Source organism: Delphinapterus leucas, chromosome 11 (assembly GCF_059928025.1).
Source record: "Delphinapterus leucas isolate spDelLeu-1000000601 "Yukka" chromosome 11, BTC_Dleu_Yukka2, whole genome shotgun sequence".
NCBI classification, from domain to species: Eukaryota; Metazoa; Chordata; class Mammalia; order Artiodactyla; family Monodontidae; genus Delphinapterus; species Delphinapterus leucas.
In genome coordinates this window covers 60266269-60291434 of record NC_143139.1, presented here as the reverse complement: position 1 = coordinate 60291434, position 25166 = coordinate 60266269, and the positions used below count along the sequence as shown (strand labels likewise).

Here is a 25166-nt window from a genome sequence, read left to right as displayed (position 1 = left end):
TTTCTTTTTCTGTGGAATTCATTATTTTTTTTCTCAAAATGAAAATTGACCACATTATTTAAGGATAAACAAATCTGAAAGTGTTTCCAGTAACATCTTGTTATGCACTGGCTGCTGAAGATTAACTAAAAATTCTTGGTTAAGATCTTGCTTCCTACCTAAATGTTTGAATAAACACACTTTTATGGAAACAGAATTCAACTTTTCAAATACCCTAACTGGAAACAGAAACTGAAGCCCCATTTCCCAAGAGGAGAAATGCTTTCCCATGCTTTCCTTTTCCTTAAGATGCCCCTAATTATCCAACATAGTGCCAGCCACACAGTTTACATTTAACACTCTCTAAATCAAACTATGTAAGGTAGAATCACTGCTTACAAATAGTCATGTAAGCTACATGGCCTAACAAGATCTGGATTCTTCTTCCTTCATTTTCTGATAAATTCCAGGGAAACTTCCCAAGTGAGTCCATGTATTCTTGTTTTTTTTTTTTTTTTTTTTGCGGTACGCGGGCCTCTCACTGCCGTGGCCTCCCCCGTCGCGGAGCACAGGCTTCGGACGCTCAGGCCCAGCGGCCATGGCTCACGGGCCCAGCCGCTCCGCGGCATGCGGGATCCCCCCGGACCAGGGCACGAACCCGTGTCCCCTGCATCGGCAGGTGGATTCCCAACCACTGCGCCACCAGGGAAGCCCGAGTCCATGTATTCTTAATCCTCATCATTGGAAATCTGCTATTTTTCAGGAGTTGTATTTTCGATGTGTTTTTAGAATTTTCAGTGGAGTTCCACTAGATGAACTTGGACGTTTTAGAAGTTTTTTAGGTGGGTAGCTTTGGCAACTAGGCAAGCACTTCTGCAATCTATTGACTGTTAGTGTAATGTTAACTATATAAAAGGAAGGGCTGACAGGACTATAAAGCTTGAAACAGAAACTGAGAAAATGGGAGTGGAGAAAGAAGAAAGCTAGAGTAAATAATAGCAGAAAAAGAAGAAAGAGTAAATAGTAGCAGCAGTAGCTGAAGGTATTGAGTGTCCAGTTGTATGTGTTGGATTCTAGGTAAGGCGGTTTATATTCACTGCCTTTTATAGCAACCCTACAAATAAGCCTTATCATCTCCATTTTACAGATGAATAAACTGAGGCTCAGAAGAGTGAAGGGTCTTATAACCGTTGGCAGAGCTGAGATTTATGGTTTGTTCCACAATAAAGCTTACTTGCTTCCTGCTACACCGTATTGTCTCAGATGTGGTGTAAATATAACCAGGAAAAGACAAAGAATCAAAGAGGTGAAAAATATTAAATAGAAATAAAATGTACTTCTTATTTATTTGAATGGATTTATTTGAACTTGTGTATGAAATTTGTGATAGCAAAAAAAGGAATTGGGTTGAACAGGCAAAATGGAGCTGGGGTAGGACTGAAAAAACACTTCCTGGCTCAGTGAATGACAAAGTGCTAGGGCCAAACATGGCAGTGACCGCCGATTCTCTCCCTCTGATTCCTATAGCTGATCAACTCTGGAATATGCTTGTCTTGGATGGGGTCTTCAACACTGCCCGTACATATGGTGACATTGTGAGAATAACAAAATGGTACCTTTGATAACAAAACGTCTGGCTGATGCATAAGAAAGGGCTCCGTTCCTCCCCCCGGGCTGGGCCACAATACTTGGCCAGCAGACTACAGTCTGATTTTCAGCAACTTCTCACCTCTTGGAAAAGAGTATTGTGCAGGGTATAACCTGCACAGCCATATGTGGTGGCCTTGGCCTTGTTCTTTTCCACCTTCATTATCTTCCCCGTGGTTCAAGTCACCATCATTTCTTCCCTGCAGCGCTCTCTTAACTGTGATCATGCTGACCCCACCAACAGCACTACCATACGTCCCCTTTGTCTTCCTTATGGAGTCCGGACTTTCTGGAACAGCAAACACATTGCTCTTTACCTGGCTCCGTGGCCTTTCTCCTTTCTTCTTTTACCCCTTCCCTTGTGCCTTTTACTCTCCTGCAGTTGAAATGGATCACACTGCCTCATCTTTGATATCTTTGTGCCTTGAATACCATTTTTACTCCTAACCTTGGGCCCTTTATCTGGCAGGTTTCTTCTAGTTCTTCAGAGCTCAGCTCAGACATTGTCTCTGGGAAGCCTTTCTGACCCCATGATTCTGAGCTAAGTGTCCCTCTGGGCTCACATGGTTCCTTTACTCACTCTGGACTATAGCACTTAAGAGGCTGTGTTGCGATTGTCTACCTCTGCATCTGTCTTTTCCACAAGGCAGTCAACTTCTCCAGGACAGGAGCAATATTTTATTCACTCTCGTAGCCCAGGGATCTACTCTAGTACTTGACTCAGCTGTCAGCTGGTAGCATAATTTGCTATTGGGGGCGTGCAAAATCATTTGTTTAGCTGTTCCAGAAAACGAGAATATAAGGATGGGGTCAGAAGAATGAAAAGGCAACCACTCTGGCTTTAAGCTGTTCAGTGCTTCTGTGACAACTTCTCTGGAAGGTTCCTGATCCATGAACTTCCCTTTTTTTCTCATTCTGGAATGGAATTGGAATTAGAACTATTTTCTTACACCTGCTTCTTCAATGGTGTAAAGTGACTCTGAAGGAATGTACCAATTAAGCAAAGAGCAAGCCACTAGAAATAGCTCTGACAGTGTTATTCCAAAAGGGTCTGCATTTGGAAGATGAATGAAATCTGAACTGATGTTTTCAATGTCTCATAGGGCCATAAAATCAGAGAATGTGGCTAGGGGAAGGCCTGCAGGTGGGGTGTTGTTGATATTTAAAAACACCGAATTTTGGAATTTTCAAACATTCCTTTTAGTGGAAGAATTACTGCCCATGGCAGAGTACTGGGTCCCTTCGGTGATTTGTGCAGCTCTCCAGAGCCAGAAGATGCCTTTTGTTTTGGCCTTAGGAATAAGGACCTAAGTGGAAACAGTCCACTCAAATCCCTCATGATTCCCTCTTCCTATCAGAACCCCCAGGATAAAGCTCTCATCTTGTTTAAAACCTACCCTCTATCCTTCTAAGCGAAGAAATCAGCAAGCCATGAAACTGAACAAAAGTAACAGAATCTTCCTCCATTCTTCAAAGACTATACCAACAACATGACACGTGGGATGATAAAAGGGCATTTGCACCTGTTATGGGTACACAGGAGAGAAAGCATTTATTCAGGCCTTTCTTTTTTCCTTCATATCTCATAACTTGCAGTTCTTTTTCTTTTTTACCATGTGTGTTTTCTTCCTAGAACAAGGCTTAACAAACTTTTTCTGTAAAGGGCCAAATAGTAAATATTTTAGGATTTGTTGGCTATAACAGTCTCTGTTGTAGCTACTCAAGTCTGCCATCCTAGTGCAAAAGCAGCCGTAGACAATATGTAAATGAATGGGCATAGTGTGTTCCAATAAAATTGTATTTATGGACCTTGAAATTTGAATTTCATATAATTTTTCTGTGTTGTGAAATATTCTTCTTTTAATTTTTTCGTTTAGAAAAGTAAAAACCATCCTTACTTCACAAACCATACAAAAACAGGTGGTAAGCCAGATGAGGCCTGTGGGCTGTAATCTGTTGGTCCCTATAATAGAGTGTCAACTGGGATGACAGGATCAGATTTGCATTTTCAGCCAGTGAGCCTGGAATTCAAATGTGCATATGAATCATCTGGGGATTCTGTTAAAATGCAGATTCTGTTGTGAGATTCTGTGTATCTAACCAGCTCCCAGGTGATACTTCGGCAGCAAGGTTTGATCTGTGAATCACACCTCAAGTATCAAGGCTTTCAAAGATCCCAGGTTGGATCCATCCATGGAAGAGAGCCCAGACTGGAGAGCGAGGGTGAGGATGGAGGGGAGAGTTGTACCATCAGGAGTCTTTTGGGAGGTTGGCTCAGCAGGCCTTGGTTGCTGGGAGGAAGTGAGACCTGGGAGAGAGGGAGAAGTTGAAGATGACAACAAGGTTTTGTTGGTTAGTGGTGCCTTGAGCAGAGATCCCAGTGATCCGTACGAAACTGGGTACAGAGTAGTGCTAAAGAAGTTTTTGTCGAATAAATAGAAAGACAGGGAGAAGAGCAGATGGGGTTGGAAAGGGATGGGAGAAGGGAAGATAATGACCTCAATCTGGGTATTTGAGTTTGGTTTTGCAGAAACCCAGAGAAGGTAGCAAAAGCAGGTAATGTTTTGAAGGCAGAATGATGTGTGACACCTGCTGGCCTGGGAATGGGTTGCTCTCCATCGGCTGAGAGCTAGACCTGGACCAGTAGCACGCCTGGCCAGGAACAGCATCAACGGCACTGAACATGTATTTTCCTTAATCGCCAAAAAGGGGCTGGAAGCATTTGTCACCTTGCAAGTGTTCTCACGTAAATGGTTAACCTTATTCTTATTTTACGATAGGACTTTTATTACAAAACCATTGAGGAATCAGAATTTGCTTGCAGACATTTTAAAGCTCTGGCCTATAATTCCACTTAGTGTGAAAATTATACCATAAGGCCTGTTTGTTGTCTCAGGTTTTACCCTCCCTCCTGGCTAACTTAGTTTGTTCTTCTGCTGAAGGCACCAAGTGTCTTTCATACATCAAAGGAATTGGTTCCTTACATGAGAGCATGTAGTGCTTTCTCTGCTGAACAGGTTTTCTTTCCTGGCTTCTTTTTAAAAACCCACTTTTACCTTTGTAAACTCTGATGAAAATGGATCTATCTGAGTTTTCTGGTGATCTGTTTTGTCATTGGCCAAAAAAAAACCCTAACATACCCAGTAATATTTAATCAACAACCCCCTAAGACTGTCTCTAGTCTCTCCCTCTCTTAATCCATTTTACACACTGTTGCCCAATTAATATTTGTGAAGCATATCCTCTATCTTATTACCTCCTTCAAGCAACTTAAATTACTCTCTATGGTCTACAAGTGATGTCCAGACTTTTCATCTGCTTTTCAACATCATCTGGTTTCCACCATCTGATTTCCATATACGTTTCTGAAAGATTGCCTGTTACTCACTTTCACCCACCCTACCCGATGACCAAATCAAACTCACTGCTTCCTCCCAGGTCCTGCCTTTTCTTGCCTTTGGGCTATTGAATAGGAAGTTCCACCCACCCCTGCTCTCACCACGCATCTCTGAACCCTGTGGTCCTTTGAGGTCTAGGTTAGACTTTCCCTTCTCCATGAAGCTTTTCTGATTTCTAAGTTGGAAATAATACTCTTTTAATTTTTTTTAATTTCCAAAGCTCTTTATTTGTGCATCAAGGTGTAGCAGAAAGGATATGGATCTCTAGAATATAAGACCAACCCGGACTGAGTCCATTTTATTCATTCAAGGCCTTGGCAAGTGCCTAGAACACAGCAGGTGCTGAATAAATATTTATTGAATGAATAAATGAATGAATGAGTGAATAAATATAGGTATGTGTTTACTTAAATTCAGCGGTATCATCACATGCAAATGCCTAGGGCAACTTAGGTATTCAATATGTTAGCTTCCTTTCCCTTTATTCTCTTTTTTTAATGGAAGTTATACATTTCAAATATATCTGTTTCTATAGTGTCTGGAACCTAGTGGGAGAGGGAAGAGAAGTAAACTTACTGAGCATCTACTGTCTTGTCAGGGACTGTACTGGGTGCCTTATATTCACTTTCATTTTAATTCTCCACAAGAATTCTATAAGGTATGTGTTATTCTTTCCATTTTTTACGTGGAGAAACTAAAGCTCAGCGAATCTTTTCTAAGGTCACGGATATAATAAGTGGGCAGAGCTGAATTTTAAAGCCAAGTCTGTCTGACTCCAGAACTAATGCCCTTAGCATCCACTTATACCAGTGTGGGTTATTAGCTAGTAAATTATAAAGCAGGATGCAAAGCTATGTTTACCTGACTTGAAAAATCCATTCTTGCCACTGTATCGTGATGCCTCTCACTATACCATTAGATAGCAAGTGCTTGATGAATGAATTTTAAATTAATTAATTAATTAAAAAATAAATCAATGAATTACTAATGGGAAAAAACTGATGAATTATAGAACTAACGTACTAAGAATAAGTCACTTTCCTACTAGAGAGGTTGGAATCATGCCACTTGGCACAGAAAAACCAACTGCTTTTGCTCAAAGAACAAGATTAGCTGCACAATGGAAATAAGCCCCAATTGACAAACAGCCTCGTGCTGCCATGGTGAGATCGAGAAGTTCTGCCACCATCACTGAAACCTACACTCTTAATTACAGTGCCTGCCATGCCGTTTTAGAGTCTCTATTCTATGACTGCAGGCCTGAAAAAGCAGCAGCTAAAACCTTGTTGTTTTCAGCTGTCATCCATAGCAGATCCCAGACCATGTGTAATGCCAGTTCCAGTGGAAAGTTTGAAGTCAGAAGCCTCTCTGAGCCCCTGCTTCAGGCTATTCAAATTGCGAAATTAACCAAGTTAGCGATAGACGAACTTTCAGATGAGAAATTTTTAAGTTATTCACAAGCCGTCAATGTGAGTTGTCACACTATGAAAGATAAATAACGAAGTGAGTCTGCTGTCAAAAGGATCTTCTGAAATCTCTTTTTTAAAAAAATATTTATTTATTTATTTTTGGCTGCGTTGGGTCTTTGTTGCTGCACGTGGGCTTTCTCTAGTTGTGGCAAGCAGGGGCTACTCTTCGTTGCGGTGCGCGGGCTTCTCGTTGCGGTGGCTTCTTTTGTTGTGGAGCACGGGCTCTAGGCACGTGGGCTTCAGTAGTTGTGGCATGTGGGCTCAGTAGTTGTGGCTTGCGGGCTTAGTTGCTCCGCCGCATGTGGCATCTTCCCGGACCAGGGTTTGAACCCGTGTCCCCTGCATTGGCAGGCGGATCTTCTGAAATCTTGGAGGCTGTGTCCTACTCAATCTGTGATCTTGGAAAGTTGCTTAACCTAAGGCTCAACTGTCAAATAGGGGCAACAGTGAGTGCCTTATCAGTTGGTTTTAAAGATTAAGTAAAAAGGAAAAAAATAAAGGCATATGTAGCATTTAGCACCATGCTCAGTAAGGGTTTTAGTTAGTAATATTAATTTGTAATTAATTAGCAACATTATTTTACATTGACCACCCTACTTTCAGCACATGTGGGAATTTCTCCCATAGTGACACTGACTGAAAGCTTAACCAAATAACTTGAAATTAATCGGGCTTTTGAAAAGACTCCGATGTATATTTAATTTGCAGGAACTAGTATCCTGAGCGCCTCCCTCAGGTGTGTGCAGCCATTCTCAGATACTTGAGCGAGACCTCAGAATCTCTTTCAGGTACTTGTAGCATATTGTCTATGAGTTACAATTGACTTTGATCTGATTTGTATAGGAATAAATTCTGATTTTCATCATTAATATGATAATACTAAAAGCTACCTTTAATCAGACCCTGGAAAGTGTTTGATATGTACTATCTAAGTTAATTCTTACAACGTATCTGCAGGGTAAGGATTATCCTCCTCACTTGCAGATGTACCACTTGGATTTAAATGAGTTTATGTAATTTGTTGCCCAACATTGTGGACAGCAAGTGGCTGAGCTGTGATTTAAGCCTAGATGTGCCTGAGTCCAAAGCGTGTGTTCTTTCCATTGAACTACAGAGCCGTGGCGCTCTCAAACACATGGTCACTGTGCCACATACTTGTCTCTGATACATATTGAGTGCCGTACCAGTGTAAACCCCTCTGCTAGGGGCTGGCGGTACAAGAATGAACAAAACATGGTTCCTTAAGGATTTAAGAGTTCAGAAGAAAAGACAAATGAATACGTGGGACTTACAATGTGAAGAGGGTCTGACTGATGTGTAATTGGGAGGGTCTGGATTAGGTAAGACATTGGAGGAGGTGTTGCCTTAGGTGAATTCTGAAGAATGAGTAGGCATGAGTCAAGTAATGGGTGGGGTAGAGGTGGGAGAGAAAGATGTCCTAGGGAAAAGGCACAGCATATGGGAAGATCTGCAAGGAGAGAGATAGAGGCATATCTGGGGACCTGTAAGCAATTCAGTATGTTTGGGGCGTGTAGAGAAGAGAGAGTGGAGAACATGCAGCTTTGGGGTGAAGGTAAGGAAGTTGGGCTTTATCATAGTGGATATTTATATTGATTAAGGATAGGACTGAGTTTAGAGAGGGACAAGGGAGCTAGAGAGAAGTAGAAGTCATGGACCAGGGAGGCCAGGCTGGATGGAAAAGCAGAGGAGTCTGGAGGAGGTCGATAATTTGAAACTGGTTCAGAAGAGACTGGCACATACCTTGCCAGACTTCTCATTGTCCCATGTGTCACATCCTGACCTGCAGCGGATATGAAACTGTAGAATCAAAAATTGGACATTGGGGACTTCCTGGTGGTGCAGTGGTTAAGAATCTGCCTGCCAGTTCAGGGGACACGGGTTCTATCCCTGGTCCAGGAAGATCACACATGCTGCAGAGCAGCTAAGCCCGTGTGCCACAATTACTGAGCCTGCTCTCTAGAGCCCGCGAGTTACAACTACTGAGCCTACGTGCCACAACTACTGAAGCCCGTGCACCTAGAGCCTGTGTTCCGCAACAAGAGAAGCCACCGCAGTGAGAAGCCTGCGCACCTCAACGAAGAGTAGCCCCCGATTGCCGCAACTAGAGAAAGCCTGCGCGCAGCAACGAAGACCCAGCGCAACCAAAAATAAATAAATAAATTTATTTTAAAAATTGGACATCGTTCACTGGCTTATTATATTTCTCTCTCCATCCAGTCTGAACCAAGGACTTACAAGAACAGTTTCTGAACCCTGTTTATTCAGAATCTTCTCCACCCATTTTTCTCAAGAGTTAGTCATTGCCAGAAACTGTGGAGTTGTGCTTACTTCAGCAGCACATACACTAAAATTTAAACCGTGGAGCTGAGCCAGCATGAATCCTGACAGTATGAGTGAGGTTGGAACACCTGAGTCACGTAAGGTCCAGAGGGCAGGTAGGCAACCAGGATATCTCTGTGTTAGCCAGGGCATCTTGACAAGACAAGAGCTGAATGAAGAATCATTTTTCCTTCAGAGGCATATGGTGTTTATATGGGGAGGACAATGCCCAGGGATTCACTAGAACTTTAGGGAGAGCACTGAAGTTTTGGTTACAGATAAAGGGGAATCACTTGGTGCTGCCATATCTTCTAGGGCAGCAAGGGACAGCTTCACAAAAGGTTGTCTTTTGCCAATAAAAGCAAAATACAACACAACGAGGGACCCGCAAAAGATAAGCTAAAGGGAATGATGTGAGTCCAACTTGTGTTTTTACTCCTCATAACTCATTGTTAATATTGTGTTCCTGTTGGGTTCCTGTACTTACCGGATGTAGTAGTATGGAGCCTGGTTGACTTAGTTATGCCTGTTGCATTTGTATAGGTAGCACTTATATCGTGCGCAACGCAGTCCTGATGACTTTCTATGTAACTCACTTGGTTCTTTTATAATCCTATGAGCTAGGCACCGTTATTATCATCACCTCCAGTCGGCTGATGAAGAAAGTCATGCAGAATAATATGCCTATTTAGGAGAGTTGAATTTTGAACCCAGGAAGTCTGGCTCCAGAGTCTATGCTTGAAACCTGGAGTCCCTAAGTTTTAATGTGAAGAAGGAATACTAGGGAAGTGTGTTAAAATGCAGAATCCTGGGCTGCACTCTTGGAGATTCTGATTTAATATGTACAGAGGGGCCTGGGTATTTGCATATTTAACAAGCGCTCAATATGCTTATGATGGGGGTGCTCCTCAGACCATACTTAGAGAAACACCGCTCTAAATCAAACATTAGCCTGTCTCTTGCTGCTGTTGTTGAGACTCTGCTTGTCCGCTGATGTTTCCTACTATCCCAATATACTATTAAATGTAAAGAAGAAAATAATGTGAAAATAATGGCATTTTGAGGATTATCTATGTATCTATCCATCTATAATTTATCTATATATCTTACAGCATTGGTTCTGTCTACATATATAAATCAGTTTGAATGAAACTAGTTTCAAATCAAGTTTTAAAAATTCTGTATGCTACCAAGTACCTTTTTGGACTAAATTTTTAGCCGTTTGTTTCTATGCCCCATAGTCCCATTCAGAAATAAATTTGTGATGACTCCAGGAGGAGAAAATCCTCTGTACTTTTTTACCTGATGCTTCTGTGATCAAAAGGTGTCATTCTTTTATAGTTCCAGTGTTGCAGTCAGAACTAATGTTTGCTGTGTGTTAGTCATTTTATTATGACCTTTTAATGCGTGGAGCTGGGTTTTGAGAATGTGATCTGACCTATGGCATCTTTCCATTAATTCAAGAATGTCTCGTGTTTCGTCTGAGTTTTACTCTACTTCGTTAACTCTCTGTCATAAGTTTTACACAATGGTGATAAAAGACGTGGTGTCAGAGTACAATGAATATTGAAGTCAGTGCAAAACTGATCAGTTGAAAGACACTATTTGGAATCTCATTTTTCTACCTGACATAAGTAAGGTATTATCTGTTTTTCAGTCTTACCTTTATCTAAATGTGGGTACTTAGAAGGCACATGTTTTTATTTTTTTATATTCTTTTAAAAAACTTTATATTGGAATATAGTTGACTTACAATGTTGTGTTAGTTTCAGGTGTACAGCAAAGTGATTTAGTTATACATGTACATGTATCTATTCTTTTCCAGATTCTTTTCCCATATAGGTTATTACAGAATATTGAATAGAGTTCCCTGTGCTATATAGTAGGTCCTTATTGATTATCTATTTTTTTTACATCTTTATTGGAGTATAATTGCTTTACAATGATGTGTTAGTTTCTGCTTTATAACAAAGTAAATCAGTTATACATATACATATGTTGATTATCTATTTTATATATAGTAGTGTGTCTATGTTAATCCCAACCTCCTAATTTATCCATCCCAGAAGGCACATATTTCTAGGTTAACACTAAAATTCACATCCACTTGACAAAAAAAAAAAAAAAAAATTAATCAGAAAATCATCACCAGTTACAACTGAGCCCTCTAAATTGATAAAGGTCCTGGACAGTCTTGTCCTCTCCCTCAAGGTTGATGCCCTTTGACCTACAATGGAGGGCAGCTTTCCTGGAACAACTCCTGCCCACCTCTTTGAGTAAGAGAAATGATGTGAGAGACAAGAGGTTTCGCTTGGAAAAAAATGGGAGAAGGGCATGAGATTAGCTAGAGACTAGAGCAAAGGCACATTAACAAGGGCAGGAGAGGCTCAGACTGCTCAGTGCACCAAAGGAAGCTGCAGTTAGAGAGTGAGAAGAAAAGGGAGGAGCTTTAAATGAAAGAAATGTGAATTCCTTTCCATATTCTCTTTTTATTCTCCAGTGGACTCACATTCCCATGGACTAACAATCTCTCCTCAGAAGCAGCTTTTTCTCTGACTGTCTTTCTCTATGTGACCCTGTTCCAGAAAGTTGTACACCTCTGGGTCTAAACATTGTAGAAGGACCAGTCAGTTTCTCCCATTTTCCTACTGAAGCTTTGTTCTGTCTAGGTAGCCAGGGTAGACCTAACCTAACTCATAAACTTTCCTGTAAGGACACAATTATTTTTTGTTTGTTTCTCCTCCTCATATTGAGGGTGTGTGGTGGAAGTAAATAATTTTCAAAAAGAAATAGTGGACTTGTGCTTCTGGTCAAGATAGAGAAACTGGGACCAAGTTTACCCTTCACCCTGAAACAAGGAGGAAAAAAAAAAAGGAAAAATATATGAAACAAAGGTTATTAAGACATTGGAGATGAGGCAAATTAAGGAAAGTGACACCTGCAAGGTGGGGATCAAACAAGGTAAGCTCTAAAATTGCCCCAGCTTACTGCTCTGAATGAGTTGTCAGGTTGCTGTGTAGGGAGGGGTAACCCAGGTTGGTCCAGTGGACCCCGTGAGTTGGGGAGATGGAACTGACAGGCTGGAGAGACAAAGGCAGAGTTTGCAGGGCAGAGCTCTGGAGAGGAGAAACTGCAAAGGAAAGAAGCTCAGAGGCCTACAGAGCTCTAAGTTTTAAGCAGAATGTTGACGAGCACATGTGTGTGAGAAAACTACTCTTGGCTGTGGAAAGAACTTCCAAAAAGATTAGGAAGAAATTTCCAGGAGCTCACATAGGACTGGGAATAGTACTGTTCCCATCAGCCAGATTGGAAAACATAATTCACGGCACGTTGGATAGAGTACTCAGAAAGATTTTGCCTCAGTACTGGGGAATAATTAACCCAAGACTAAATGTGCTGCTCTAGTCTTGCCCAATAAATCTCAAAAATATGACTTGAAAGTATCAAATTGTTTTCAAGTAATGTAACTGTGTCTCAGAACAAAACTCAAAGATATTTATAAGAATGCAAAAATATCCAGCACACACCACAGGAAAAGTCAAAATGTGTGGCATCTATTAAGAAGTTACCAGGCATGCAAAGAAGTGGGAGGATATGACCCATATTGAGGACAGCAAAATAGAATTGGCCTAGATATTAGAATTAGCAGACAAGGACATTAAAACAGTTATTATAATTATATTTCATAGTCTAAGAGCTAGAGGAAAGACTATTTCATAGTCCAAGAGCTAGAGGAAAGCTGGAAGATAAAAAAAGGCCCAAACTGAACTTGCATAGATGAAAACTGTGTCTCAGATGAAAAACACACTGTAGTGGGATTAGCAGTAGATTAGATACTGCAAAAGAAAAGACTAGTGAACTGGAAGACATTGCAATAGAAAGTGTCCAAAATGAAAGATAAAGACAAAAAGGAATAAAAAGTAAATAAACAAAGCATCAGTGAACCATCATTTACCTATTAGAACAGCTAAAATTTAAAAAAATTGAGTATGCTGAATGTTGGCAGTTTCTTAAAGAACTGTATGATCCAGTGATTCCACTCCCAGGTATTTGCCCAAGAGAAATGAAGCCCTGTGTTCATACAAAGACTTGTTCATAATGTTCATAGAAGCTTTATCTGTAATAGCCCAAACTGGAAACAACCCAAATGTCCATCAACAAATGAATGGATAGTAAATTGATCCATTTTATGGTATATCCTAAAATAAACACTACTTATTAATAAAAAGGAAAGAAGCTAGAGAAAAATATAGTGCATACTGTATGATCCCATTTATTTAAAATTCTAGAAAATGCAAAGTAACCTCTAGTGACAGTAAGCAGATCAGTGATTGCCTGAGTCCAGGACAAAGGGCGGCAGGTAAGGGTGATAGCGAAGGATTAAAGAGGGGCATAGGAAACTTTTGAGGGTAATGGATATACTCATTTTCTTGGTTGTATTGATGGCTTTTGGGTGTATACGTATGTCAAAATTTAACAAATTGTACACTTCAAATATGTGTCATTTATTGCAGGTCAGTTATACATATAATAAAGCTATTTTAAAAAATCACTTTTTCCAAACTATGAACCATATACCTTATAGGAGACTCTAGAATCACTTAAAAATAAGATAAAATGGGAAATCATTTGTTCTTAAATAATTGGTAAGAGAGGCCTTTCCTTCAAATCAAAACCCATTCTCTGGATTCTGGACCTTGGAGAGCTGAGAAGAGGCCAGAGGCGCGGTCTCTAGGCTGTGCCAGCTTAAGCTGCCCACTGGGTCAGTACCCAGGAGAAAATCTCAGGGCCATCTTAAAGGGGATAGTCAGAGTGTACAGAACTGAGCAGACGTGCCAAGAGTGGGGAGATGACAGAATATAGAAGAAATGGAGAGGGTTGTGGTCCCGAGAAGAGCATCAGTCTGGAAGCCACATGGGCAGGGCTAGAATATAGTCTGAAGGTCAGTGAGAGGAAACCAAGGGGACGAACAGGATTAAACAGAGGTGAAAAGAGGCAAATGCAGGCACGGGCCAAAGTGGGAGCTTCTGGTGAGTCACCCCTTTGGACTTCCTCTGGTCAATGTTTAATGAGTTTTGCAGGTGTGAGGCAAAGCTTAGAAGCAAAAGAAATGCACTCATTCAACTGTTGTAAGACATTACATAATTAATAGAAATCATTTTTTTGCATAGGTTGTGGCAACATACAGGCTGAAACTCTTGATTAATGCACTAGGAAAGAAAAGGAATCTAAAATTTGTTTATTTAAATGTCAGTGGAAGAAGGTGCTCAGAAAGTGTGTTTTCAGGACGACCACAGGGTTCCATTAAGGAATTTCCTTTGGTCTGGGCTATGAAATAGAAGAATTTTTAGTCTGTATATACCAGCTGGCACTCGGCAAAGGTGAGCAGTTAGGTGTGATAGCTTATTAGTAATGCTTTATATTTGTGTAGTATTTTAGAATTCATAAAATTCTTTCACATATGTTTTATCTTGCTCATGTAGGGATTCCATTTTTTATTAGAATGATTAATTACTACACTGATAAAGATTAGTTATTAATATATACCAAATAATTTATGAAGTAAATTTCAGGGTGGGCAAAATAACAAGAAAGATTCATTGTGGGCCATTAGCTAGGTTTAGAAATCATCAAATTAGAAATTATTGAACCTGCATTGTCCAATATAGCAACCACTGACCATGTGTTTTTTTTTAATTTAAAATGATCAAAATTAAATAAAATTAAAAATTCATTCCTCAGTCATAGTACCCACATTTCATGTGCTGCTCAATATGGCTAGTGGCTACCACCTTGGATAGCACATTTCCTTCTTTGCAGGAAGTTCTACTGGACAGTACTGATCTAGACAAATTCCCTCCTGTTTTCAGCGGCTGAAAACACATTTATTATCTTGAGTTTAATTTTAGGGTTGAGGAATTTGAGGCCCAGAGAGGTTAAATGATTTACACAAAGTCACACAAGAAAAGCCTGAAAATGAACCCAGATCTCCTAACTTCTGTGCAAGTGATCATTTCAGTACCCAAATTTTAACTTGTATTGTTACCAAATAGGGTCCTGTTGCTCGTTACTTACAAAATCAAAACTCAGAAATGTTGATAGACTGGAAAGTCACCTTTAATCAGAATGCCAGCAATCTGGGGAGAAGGTGGACTCAGCGTCCCCCAAAAACCACCTCCCAAGATTCCACTCGGCCATGAAAGTTTTGAAGGGAAGAAGGGAAGTAATCTCAGTTAATCATTGAGATGGGGGGTCAGAGTCGTTGCCATCCCCCACCGCATGCAGGCTGGTATGATCTTCCGCTAGATGTTATCTTGTTCACACAGTTTGGTCGCACAATTTGTTCAGGAGATTACTGAAGGGGAAGCAAGGGAAGAGACCTGGTCATCTCTTACTTACCTATTCTTCATTTCTACTTCTTTGATTCTTTCATTTCTTCTTCTTGTCAGAAAGAACCGACAAGTTAGGCAAGGTATTGTGTGATTAAAAGATTTGAAAGGTGTGCTTGGACCGGAGATTACTGAAGGGGAAGCAAGGGAAGAGACCTGGTCATCTCTTACTTACCTATTCTTCATTTCTACTTCTTCGATTCTTTCATTTCTTCTTCTTGTCAGAAAGAACCGACAAGTTAGGCAAGGTATTGTGTGATTAAAAGATTTGAAAGGTGTGCTTGGACCGGAGATGAGTAGAGCGTGGGGCTGCCTGGTTTAAAAGTTAGTTACGTGAGCTTCCCTGGTGGCGCAGTGGTTGAGAGTCCGCCTGCCGATGCAGGGGATGCGGGTTCGTGCCCCGGTCCGGGAAGATCCCACATGCCGCGGAGCGGCTGGGCCCGTGAGCCATGGCCGCTGAGCCTGCGCGTCCGGAGCCTGTGCTCCGCAACGGGAGAGGCCACAACGGTGAGAGGCCCGCGTAACGTTAGCAAAAAAGAAAAAAAGTTTGTTACGATACAGCTTTGCTACAGTGACAAGCAAAGGGGCTTCATGCTGAGGGCGGTTTCCTGCAAAGAGCTACTTACAGTATGTCTGCTCGTAAATAAGAGAGGGTTGGATATATTCAAACTGGCAAGTAATCATTTAAAAATTTTTTTGTATTCTACACTTATATTTGAAGTTAGGCAGAGCTAAAGTCCAGAAATTGTACTTCAAACAGAACAATGATGTCACACTATGAAGACATGATCTGGAGGAGCTTGGGAGCGTTCCAGTTTCTCTGCTCTGTCCCTTTATACAAGCTCTGGTCAATCTTCTGTACTCCATGTTGGGACCAGACAGTTTGTTCTTAGGTTAACAGCAAAATAGGCAGAGCTGCCCCCTCTCAAGACACCCTTGGAGCGCCAGGTGGTAAAGGGCCTGGATTTTCAAAGGTTACTCCGCAGGGCTTTGAAAATTAAAGAGAGCCCAGATGCGATGTGGGGAAAGCATGCTATTGCATTTGAGAAGGTACAGCCTTTCACCTGGGTGAATTCTTGATGAAACAGCAAAGCGAGTCATTAACCAGTAGGCTGTCGATGAAGTTGAGACCCAGATTTTCCTTGGATCAGCTGCAATGCCAATAATTCAACCACCCGAAGAAACTATGGGTGGACCCTTGGTAAACCCTTGGACCCATTTTTATTATAGTCTTAAAAACCCTTTTTTTTGGAGGGGGGGTACTTTCCTGGTGGTCCAGTGGTTAAGAATCCGTCTTGCAATGCAAGGGGTGCCAGTTCGATCCCTGGTCAGGGAACTAAGATCCCACATGCCGCGGGGCAACTAAGTCAACATGCCGCAACTACTGAGCATGTGAGCCACAACTAGAGAGCCCGCATGCTGCAACTACAGAGCCCACATGCTCTGGAGCCCACGCACCACAACTAGAGAGAAGACCGCGCACTGCAACGAAGAGCCCGCACGCCGCAATGAAAGATCCTGCGTGCCGCAACTGAGACCTGATGCAGCCAAAAAATAAATAAATATATATTTTTTGAAAAAACAGCAAACCTTTTTTTATTTTCTTCCTGAAAATAGGTAGAGAAAAGAGTAGATGTATATTGAAGAGTTCCTGATGAAATTCAAGGGCACTTTAAAAAAAAACAACCCATTATGCAGGGTCATTTGGGAAGGTCAATGCTCTATAGCCCCTTTATTGGCCTCAGGGAAAAGTGATCACTTCCACATTTGAATTTTGGTAAAAGTTGTTTTTCCTGGACCACTGTTAAATTTCATCCAGCTTTTGGCAGGAATTGCCTTCCTGGACCCTGCTGGAGTGCTGGCTGACATGTTACATCTTCCACGGAGCAACAACTGTTCTATCAAATTCTGGGGGAGCAGCCTATTTTTGTTACCAGACGCTAGAGGATGCGTGACATGTCATTAACCTTCAAAACTGGCTCTACACATGAGTATTGTCAACAGATGGTGACTCTGATTCTCCCTCTCTCCTCTCCCTGTCTTCTTCCCTCATCTCCATGATATCTTCTGGCACAGAATGCTCATTGGTTTCAAAGGGAAATTTGTGTGTGTGTGACACAGACATTGTGGAATGTGGAACAAGGACTGGAGCAAGGTTTCTTATATTTATAATTGAGGATTATAGAAATCAAATGGCAGAATAAGCCACCAATACTGTTCTTATGCAAAGACAGGCCAATAGCGATGAAATAAACACCTCTACTGAGCGTCAGGCTGTTGAGTACCAGGGAAGATGGCTGGGGCGCTGGTTGGAAGAACTGAAAGCCAGCATTAGACTTAGATTTAGGTCTAACCATTTAACTTTCAAAGCTCTCATTTTGCCTTTTTCATTTTTATCAGTGGAAATCAATAGTAATTAGGACATTAATTATCAACCAACCCAAAACATATCCTTGAAAAGAGGAAGTTAATTGATTTATTCAGCAAATGTGTATAGCATGTTTGCAATATACCAAGCACTATGCTAGGCTCTAGCAATAATACAAGAAAGAAACCAAAGTGCCTGTCTGGAGGAGGAAGACCAGTAAACAGAGGGCTATAATATAGCTCTAATAACTTACCATGGAAATACAGATGAGGAAAGGCAGAAGGCCGCAACTAATGACACAAGGGTGCCATGGGGTGCAGTTCCAGAGGGCATAAAAATAAATGTGGTAAATGTGTCACTTCTTCCCAAAGCATCCATTTTTGTTTGTTTGTTTTTGGTTTTTTTGTGGTATGCGGGCCTTTCACTGTTGTGGCCTCTCCTGTTGCGGAGCACAGGCTCCGGACACTCAGGCTCAGCGGCCATGGCTCACGGGCCCAGCCGCTCCGCGGCATGTGGGATCCTCCCGGACCGGGACACGAACCCGTGTCCCCTGCATCGGCAGGCAGACTCTCAACCACTGCACCACCAGGGAAGCCCCCATAGCATCCATTTTATCTCACTGGAAATTTAAACTCTCTTAAAATAAAACATGGGTTAAAAAGTAGAAATAAATTTTCAAATAAATTTCTTTCATTTAGCCCAGTTACTGGTTCATTCTCTATTCTCCTAATGAAGACTTCTAGGGAAAAAAAAATTTGAGCTCATGGGCCTAGGACATGATTATCAGCTTTCTATACAGGAGTCACTGAAGCCCTATAAGCCCTTTAGTGCCACTTTGCCCTCAGGGTTAGAGGTATCCAGCATCACACTCTTTTACATTCATATAACACTAAAAGTGCATTTAAAAAGTGCATTCAGTGGATTTTGCAAATCACATTAAACCAGTGTGCCATACCCACACTGGTAAGAGATGAGGGAAGTGAAGCTCTGTAAGATTAATTCAAGAGTAATTCACTTCAGTGACTTTTTTCAAAGTCACAGAGCTGTAAAGTGACAGAACCAGACTTCATCTTGGGTTTTCTGACACCAAATCTATTATTCTTTCTACTAAATCATACTGCCTCTCTTTGCAATAATTAAAAACAGGAAGACCTAGGTCAAGGAGCTCTAGCCTTTTTGTGGCTCATATCCATTTCCTTGCTATATCACTTTGTGAATGGAGAGTGAAAAGAGGAGGAGTAGACCTTGGGTGATGCTAAAATGAGGGTCTTGAGAGTCTGGGTGAGACAGAACACTCCACTTAATATCCGGGAACCCTTAGGAAAAACAGCGTGGAAGGTAATGAAGGGGGAGCTTGGTTAAGTAGGGAGTGTAGTGGTGACAGTTTAGGGATCTATCATGAAAGATTTCAAGATCTGTTGCTAGATTTTGAATCACTGGTTAGGTGACCTTGATGCACATTTTAGTCCTTGTTCTCCTGTTAACGCCTCATGACCTTGGGCTTGCTGTTTTGACTTTTCCATTCATCAAAACTGAAGTACAGTACTATATAAACTAGCTAACACTGGTGAAACTTTGGAAGGATATTTCATCAGGAAAATGTTTAAGATTCGCATCTTAAATTAGGTTATCTGAAAGTATCATGAGCCACAGTGATGCTTATTAAAAAGCAAATGAGGCTAAGATACATATTATCAATACCTGGCAATTTCTGAATTGCTTAAATATTTCACATGTATCTCTGTCAACAGATGAAACAAGGCATTTGCTTATAATAATTGCAGATTGATTAAGATCATAAACTCTTATGATTTAAGATTTAAATTTTTAAGGCTGACTCTAAGAAGTGATGAACTAAAGGAAGCCACAGTATGCCTGCCAATTATCGTTGGCAGGAAATGGGATGACTCATCCTGAACATGTGCTTTCGTTGCCTGGGACAATGGGGCGCGATGCAAATGTTCAACTTCTTGAATATTGTGGACATTTTTGTCATTCAGTTTGCAGGAGACTGTTGAAATGCAACCACAGACTAATAAGAATGCCAAAGTGCCCCAATGCTTTTGTGCGAGAAAACTGATGATAAACATTGGGAAAAAGACATGGATTGTTTCAAAATAGTCAACAGATGTGCTATGGACTAAAAGAGACTATGTGTGATGGGTCCCAGCAAAGTAGAGGTGGAGAAATTGCAGAATTTAGGAAGGAAGTGTATGTAATATTGCTAATGGAAGGCGTGACCCATAACCAAGAGGGAGGGAGTAGGATTAGTTGCTGGGGAGAAGTAAACAAATGTATTTTGGTTGCAGGAGGATGGGAACATTTGTGAAGTTCTTCCTAATGCAACTCTGATAGGATATCATCTCCTGTCTGGTATCTCATTCTGTAAAAATATCTGACAAATATAGAGGAAAAAAGGTATTAACTTGGTTTAACCTCCATGGAATGGTCCAGAGTTACTGGAAAACTTACAAGGACTTGGAGGCGTGTGTGGGACAGGGCAGTATATGGGAAATCTCTGTACCTTCCACTCAATGTTGCCGCAGATATAAAACTGCACTAAAAAATTGTCTATTAAAGAAAACAAAAAAAAGAAAAGGACTGAGGGTTGTTGACCAAGTCTGATCGAGGCCATACTGGTTTGGCGAAAGGATAGTAACTGAAGCTCAGGTTTTATTCTTAACTGGTTCTATAACCTGAAGTAGGTTTGCTTTCTGGCCTTGTGTTTCTGTATCTATTAACGAGAAGGTTCCCTAGATTATCTTCAAGGTCTTTTCTAGCTGGAAAATGCTGTGATTCATGTGAGGAGAAATATCTGTGTACACACAACAGTCTCAGAAGGAAGCACAGTTTTGCCAACAGATAAATACCTTGAGTCATTTTACCATTTCCCCAGGAAAATCTACCCTCTGTTATTATAGGTTTGCACTAACAGGTGTGCTGTTGATGGGTGGGGCATGAACTGAAGGACATGATTATTGTGAGTGGGGAAAGAGGATATAGATGAAGAGGATTAGTCATGAAAGTTGTGCCGGGGATCACTTTTCACTGTAACCTTAGCCATACTGTCCACAGGGAGATCCTAGATTTGCATTTTCTCATTCGATTTGCAGCCCAGAAAACGTTTGTTCAGTTGGGGCCCGTTTTATAAAAAGTGTGCTACACACGTCCAGAACTGTAAAAGGAAAACGCAAGAGGTGGGTAACCGGAGTCTTGTGGTTTGTTCCACAGTGGAGTGGATGTTATGTATTCTCCCATAGTCTGCAGAGATGCAGGCAGACGATGCCCTTGAAGGCAAGCTCGCCTTTTCCTGCATACATCCCTAATAACACCGCAGTGAATATTGCAAGAAAATGATGCAGTGTAAAGTCATGCTAAAGCCAAAGGAGCCTTGTGTAAACAAATCCTTGCAGAGATCTTGGACGATCTCTAAATACTCTCCCCATTCATTCACTCAAACATTAGAGCATCTGTTTGTGAGCCAGAGAGGTTTTCATTTGGAATCATGACACTCTGCAGGCAGTAACACGGAAGAAAGTCTTTTTATCTCAGCTTTCAAAAAGCTCCATTAGGCAGATCCTTTTTCTTCTTTTCCAAACAGACCCCTGATTATTTGGGAGGAGGTACGTTCTTGACAAGTGCTCTTCCCAATGGCACTGCATTGTAATTCAACCCCCAGTAACTTGACCAGCTTTTGACGTTATCAGATTGGAAGAGAGGAGCAGTGCAGCCTGAGGCTCTGGCCACAAGGTGACTGTTAAGAGCAGAGCCCTGCTGCAGCCTCTCTGTGGGTCCTCACCTCCCAACGGCTCATTTCAATTTTTATGTTAGAGCTGCATGTAGAGACCTATCAGATAGCACAAGAAACGGATGTTGCTTGCTTGACTCAAAGCTCTAAGGTTTCAGAATATATGAGAACTGGTATTTATGTGGCATTTATCTCACAGCTTCTGGGGTGGTTTTGATTTCAGATTATTTTTCTTGGTCTTCAATATTGAAAATGTGCTTTTTTATATCAGTGGTTCTCAAACTTCAATGTACATTATAATCATCCGAGGGTGCTTATTAAAAATGCAGATTCACATGCCCTTTGCCCAGAGATTCTGATTCAAAACATCTGAGATAGGGCCAGACATTTTTATCTGATGCTTAAATCTTTTTATTGAGTTGTCAAATACCCATGGTAAAGTGCTCTCAAGTTCACAGTTCAATGAAGTTTTAAAAGACTTCATAGTTTTCGAACCGTTTTAGGTTTACAACAAAATTGAGAGGGACGTATAGAGATTCCCCATATCCCTCCTGCCCCAAAACATGCCTCCTGTATCACCAACATCGTTCACCAGAATGGTACATGTTTTACCAAGGTTGAACTCACATTGACACATCATAATCACCCAAAGTTTATAGGTTACCTCAGAGTTCACTCTTGGTGGTGTACATTCTATGGGTTTGAACAAATGTATAATGACATATATCCGTCATTCTAATATTATACAGAGTATTTCCACTGCTGTAAAAATCCTCTGTGCTCTGCCTATTCATCTCTCCAACCCCCCCCAAACCCCTGATCTTTTGTCTCCATAGTTTTACATTTTCCAGAATGTCATATAGTTGGAATCATATAGTATGTAGCCTTTTCAGATTGGCTTTTTTCAATTAGTAATATACACTTAAGACTCCTCCATTACTATGTAGCTTGATGGCTCATTTCTTTCTAGCCCTGAATAATATTCTGTTGTCTGGGTGTAGGAAAGTTTATTCATCCATTCACCTACTGAAGGACATCTTGTTTGCTTCCAAGGTTTGGCAGCTATGAATAAAGCTGCCCTAAATATCCATGTGCAGGTTTTTGTGTAAACATAAGTTTTCAATTCTTTTGAATAAATGCCTAGGTTCCTTTTTTTTTTTTTTTTTTTGCGGTACGCGGGCCTCTCACTGTTGTGGCCTCTCCCGTTGTGGAGCACAGGCTCCGGACGCGCAGGCTCAGCGGCCATGGCTCACAGGTCCAGCCGCTCCGCGGCATGTGGGATCTTCCCGGACCGGGGCACGAACCCGTGTCCCCTGCATCGGCAGGCAGACTCTCAGCCACTGTGCCACCAGGGAAGCCCAATGCCTAGGTTCTTGATTGCTGAAACATATGGTAAGATTATGTTTAGTTTTATGAGAACCACCAAACTGTCTTCCAGAGTGGCTGTACTATTTTGTATTTCTACCAGCAATGAATGAGAGTTCCGTTGCTCCCCATCCTTGCCAGCATTTAGTGTTGTCAGTGTTCTGGATTTTGACCATTCTGACTGGTGTGTAGTGATATCTCGTTGTTGCTTTAATTTGCATTTCTCTGATGACAAATGATTTGGAGCATCTTTTCATATACTCATTTACCGTCTGCATATCTTCTTTGATAAGGTGTCTGTTAAGGTGTTTGGCCCGTGTTTTAATTAGATTTTTGTTTTGTTATGATTGAGTTTCACGAGTTCTTTGTGTATTTTGGATAACAGTCCTTTATCAGATATGTCTTTTGCAAGTATTTTCTCCCAGTAAGTGGCTTGTCTTCTAATTCTTTTGATACTGTCTTTAGCAGAGCAAAAGCTTTTAATTTTAATGAAATCCAGCGTATCAACTATTTCTTTCATGGATCTTGTCTTTGATGTTGTATTTAAAAAGGCATCCCCATACCTGGGGTGGTTTCCTTTCAGGAGTCTCTGCTCCAGTAAGCTGTGACTCCCTTTATCCTCCTACCTGTCTCTCCAGTCTTGAGGGTAGCAGTTTGCCCTGTGTCCTCCCCTCTCTTATGGATCCAAGAAGAGTTATTGCTTTTTCAGTCTGTTCAGCTTTTTACCTGTTTTTAGTAAAAACAAAAGGATGGAGTGGCAAATTCCAAGCGCCTGACATGAAGAACCGGGAACCAGAAGCCTTCCAGTTCACTGAATTTTCACATACGTCTATATCTGTGTATACACAGCCACCACCAAGATAAAGCTGTGGAATGTTCCAACACCCCAGAATGTTTGCTCATGCCCCTTCCCAGGCCAACCTTACCCCACCCTGTCCTGAGATAACCACCATTTTAACGATTCCAAGAGTTTGCAATTTTAACCAGTAGCTCAAGTGATCTGGACTTATATGTCTTTCTTCATCTTTTGAAAATAAGTGGATTTAGTACCATGGTCAGGAAAAACTCACCTGTAGTTCTGAGGCTGAAACTATTCGATAGTAGAAATAGTCACATAATTAATAAACTTAACACCCCTATCAAAATAACCTTCCCTGGAGATCTAGGAAACCCTAAATCCAGAGGAGGCTGCCTGGCACAGAAAGTCATGCCTGGAATGTGACTGGTGAAAAGAAGACTGATGAAAAAGTAATGCTAAGGTGTTTGGTGGTGTCTTATGAAAACAATCTTGAAAGTAGGAAGTTTTAATATCTGTCAAGCGCTGCTATCCAGGTGGAGGGTATTTTGATTCCGTAAAACCTATTTCTTTAGCTAGAAACAGTAATAGTTAATATTGTTAGAGCATCTTAATTAATTCTCACAACAACCCTATTAAAATAAACTTTTCCCAGAAAACCAATATCAATTCTTTAGTTAGAAATATAACGCTGAACATTTTTGGACTGTTTCCTATAGGTTGTGCTTAGTGCTTTAGATGGATTGTCTTTTTTTCATTATTTCCGTATTCAGAAGAGAGAAATAAGCACTAGTGAGCTTTCCCAAAGTCACTAATAGGTGGTAGATGAGCTTTGAATCCAACCCTAGTCTCAGCCATATCCTAATCACTTAGCTTCTGTGCTGGACTCTTTCCCTAGAGAAAAACAACCCATTAATTTCTTCGCTTGGTGGAACTCTGATGTCTTAAGATTATGCAGTTTACTTCGTTTTAATATAGGTCTTTTGATGGGAAATTTGGAGGTCTGAGTATTCGTGACCATCAGAAGGCATGAACTCCTACTAGGAGATAACTTCCAACATAGGTTCATAAATTGGCATTCTGGTTTACACATCAGAATCTTGTGAGTTTGAGCAATGTGTAAGTGGGCCCCTAAAGGGCTGAACAGCTCTGTGTACCATGATTAAAATTAAGTTTCAAAACTTGAAAACCTGAGGATAATAGCTGACCCCAGGTAATTTTGCCATGGTATTATCAGCAAACTAAGTTCCATCTCCTAATTAATTCCCTGCTCCACGCCCACAAGAGTTTCTTTCTGTACTAAAGGATTTATACACTTAGTTTTTCTTACTTCACTTGAAAATTCCAAAGAAGGAATATAGATTCAAAAGAAAAATGTATTCTTTCTTTGCTTTCGTCATTAAAATATACATACAAGGATGGTGAATATTCGTATTTAAAGATCTGGTCCCACTGTTTTATTGGTTGTACCATAAAATTTAGTGAAAAAAATAAATCACCTCAAGGATTCCTAGGCAGGCCTATTTTCTTTTGGAAACAAGAGTTACAGATTCCATAGTCTCCCTTCATGAATAACTCCAATTCTTTTTGCTTAAGCAAAATCCAAGTGTATTCTCATAAACAGCTGACCGATACGTCTTGTTGTTGTTTTTTTTTTTTTTTTGCTT

The 25166-nt window shown here is 40.9% G+C and overlaps 1 long non-coding RNA gene across 1 annotated transcript in view; it reads left to right on the top strand.

Moving 5' to 3' along the window:
- Nucleotides 1-25166, top strand: part of LOC149748035 (uncharacterized) — an 88692-nt gene extending 63526 nt beyond the window's left edge. The window contains exon 2 of the long non-coding RNA XR_016394979.1: nt 1-25166. This exon is cut by the window's left edge and continues 59737 nt beyond it. This is a non-coding gene — a long non-coding RNA (uncharacterized LOC149748035).